The following is a 3,237-nucleotide window of genomic DNA, read 5'->3' as shown; positions in this document are numbered from 1 at the left end:
GTCAAAACAAGATTTGTCACCAAAAAACATTCTGCTTGCTGAAACACAGAAAAAAAATTATGGCCAAATTAAGACACAAAATCACCCCAGAGTGGATGAAAACATCCCCAAAAGTACATAAGGGTTAAGAAAATAAAGGCTTCTTTTGGGACCTGAACACTGAAAAGTTTATTCATATAATCGTCAATGCCAATAAAATTTCTTTTTTTTTTCAAAGAATATGTCAGACAGTTTGGTTTTAAGTTTGTTTAGCTGGTCTTCCAGGATCACCGAATCCAGACATCAGAACTCTAATCCTGCAAATTTAAAGCAACAACTAAAAAGCAGCATACCACATATTTCAGGCATGTAAAGCTGTGAAGGACAAAGGTTGTGCAAGGTTCAGAAGAGTAACATTGACTGCGATATGGTGGCATTCAGCAGTAGGGTGTGCTGTTTTGTAGCTGAATTCCCAATGACCTGGAATGGTATGGGTTATCTGAGATTACTCTGGTTTCGTAGTCAGTTTAAATCATGGGAGACTGGGGCTAATTGTCACACATAGAAGTTTGCAAGGGCTATATGTCAGTGCCTATAATGTTTTGAGGCAAAAGTCCAATTAAATGAATATTTTTCTAGCTGTTATATTGTTGGTTGGGAGACCAAGTTCGAATTATTTTGCAGTAAATAAGAATCTGTCTAGATTAAATCAAAAAATATAATATCATAATAGTTGTTTTGAAATAAAATGAATGCAAATTGACAGCTTAGAAGGCTAGTTTACCCCAAAACAAAAGTGGGTGTTGATTTACTCAGCTTAGGACCAATTGAGAATTGTTTTTCTTCAGTAGAACATTATAGAAGATCAAACTGGTTTTCTTTTATAGATTTATGAAATGTGATATTCAACAGGAAATCACAGAGTAAAAAAAATAAATAAAAATGAAGTTATTTTTAGTTGAAGTTATCAAGTTAAGAGGATAGTTCACCCAAAAATTGTCATAATTTTTTTTTTCATCATTTATAACTGTCATTATAATGAATGAGCAATAGAATATATTTTGAATAGAGCTGGAATTCCGGTCACCATTGACTTTCTTAGTATTTGGTTACAGGTTTTCAGGTCTTTTCAAAATATCATATTTAGTGTTTAACAGAAAAAAAAATCCTAAATATTTACAACCACTTGATGGTGAGTAAATAGTGAGTACATTTTTATTTTTGGGTTACCTATCCTTTAATACATGTGAATCTTGGCCATAGATGCCCAAAGTTGGGCCTTTGGGCCAAAGTTGGCCCTATGTAACCTTTGATTTGGCTCACTGTCCCATCTGAGAGGAGAGTGAGAATGATGTAGAGGGTTGAGGCGAATGCCTGCAACACAAAGATCATCATTTCTAATTTGACGTAACCTTTTATTGTTTGTTTTATTGCTGAACTACAAAAAATCAGACTAAAATGAAATGTTTTAATTAAACGTTGTAAATGAATCTGGTTAAAATACTGTCACTTGATGGATAGAAGACTGTGCAGAAGACATCGGCGAGCAAATCAAGGCAAAAACCAGTGTAATTCTGTTATAAAGAAGATTGTTTTGTTTTTACTGTAATAACTTCATAAAATGTAAAAAAAAAATACTGTAAACAATACTGTAGTTAATATAAAGAAATGCTTGGGTCATTATTACTATAAAGTGTCTTTAATGTCCCACAAGATTGCCCCATATAAACATAATGCGAAATAATGAAATTCTGATGTTTCAATATAATTGGTTAAATCTTAACTATAAGTGTACCATAAGTATAAGTGTACTATAAGTAAAGAATTATAAGTGTTTTGAAATACGTTTTTGTCCTTTTTTGCCATATTTTTCATTGAATGGATGTGATTTTGCCATGTCCCACACACTGCTCAGCCATCTTGAGCGAGTCTAAAAAGTAGGTAAATTAGAAAAAATTTAACAAGTTATTTGACAAAAAAAGTTAAAAAAAGAAGTCTGAAAGGCACTTTATACTGATAATCTGACTTTAAAGTGATAAAGTTTACTGGTCATTTTCAAATCTTATTAAATAAATTAGAAAATTACCCATGGAAACTACATTTACCTTCGGCCCAAAAGTCTCAGTCAAGTTTGGTTTTTGGCCCTTTAAAAGAAAAGTTTGGGCATTTTAACAATACATTGAATTGTCACATGTACCTTATATTATTTTTTTAACAAGCAAAATTCAAATGATTAATTTCTATTTATCACAACATACTATAGACGTTTTGTGTTTCATTACCTCTTTTGTTATAGCTTGACAACGTTCCCCGTTGGGCTGATTGATGTGTGTTCATTCAACTGTATCTTTCAGTGCTGGACATGTTTAATTGCTTTTTTCACAGCCTTTAAGTCTGTTCCTAATTGACTTTCAAAAATAAACCTGCCCTGAGAAACATTCACAGGAGTAAAACGTGTGACAACTAGCACCCATCTCCCAAAAGTTGAGCTGTAAACTGAAAACGCTACAGGGTGGAATGCTTTTGTGGAACAACAGTCTCTTCTAAACATATTAAAATTTATACTGCAGATGTAAGTGGAATTAACGGATAGCCAGGCTGTTGCAGTTCTAATATTGCAGAAAATGAAATTCTTAAGGGTACAATTCTCAATGGTTATCCAATTTCTAATGCATACAGTGGCACTGCAGGAGAGGGCAAGCATTAGACAAGTGATGCAAATTTAACAATCGCACAAAAACGTTCCCTTTGAGCCACTTTGCTCGCTGAATTTGGGGCGTGCTAACAGACACTCTCAGCAGGAGGTGTATCAGCATGTAAGGTACCACAACTGCGCATTTCATCCACTGAGCGGCTGCTGGAGGAGGAGATACGCATCATATATACCCAACCAACCGTCTTTTTGGATCACTCTGCTGGTCGGAACCGATCACGGGGCACGTGTGTGCAGTGGATACGCCGGAGCGCCGTGATTCGTGGACTAATTGCGGGGCGCTTGCGGGAATACGAGGAGCTTCTCTGCGCACAAGAGGGAATAAATCTCATTTTCCTGTCCGTCTCCACGCAGTCTTCGATTTAGAGGGCATTTATTTGATACTAAAAGTGAGAGAACGATCTCAGGCAAAATGTTACCGACGACATTAGGAGGTTAGAGGTGTTGAGGTTTATCCCATCACTGAACATGGAATAAATTCGCACGTCTTCTCTTGTTTTGACTTGGAATAACGGGAGCGCATCACGGTGAGTTTGATTCATTAG

The 3,237-nt window shown here is 35.5% G+C and overlaps 1 protein-coding gene across 1 annotated transcript in view; it reads left to right on the top strand.

The window, feature by feature from the left end:
* The first annotated feature begins 2,919 nt into the window (after window positions 1-2,919).
* cntn3b (contactin 3b) overlaps window positions 2,920-3,237 on the top strand; it is a 119,718-nt gene continuing 119,400 nt past the window's right edge. The window contains 1 exon segment of the mRNA XM_056460389.1: window positions 2,920-3,219. The gene's annotated coding sequence lies outside the window, so the exon portion shown is untranslated.

This window comes from Danio aesculapii, chromosome 6 (assembly GCF_903798145.1).
Source record: "Danio aesculapii chromosome 6, fDanAes4.1, whole genome shotgun sequence".
Lineage (NCBI taxonomy): Eukaryota > Metazoa > Chordata > Actinopteri > Cypriniformes > Danionidae > Danio > Danio aesculapii.
This window is presented reverse-complemented; position numbering and strand designations above follow the sequence as displayed.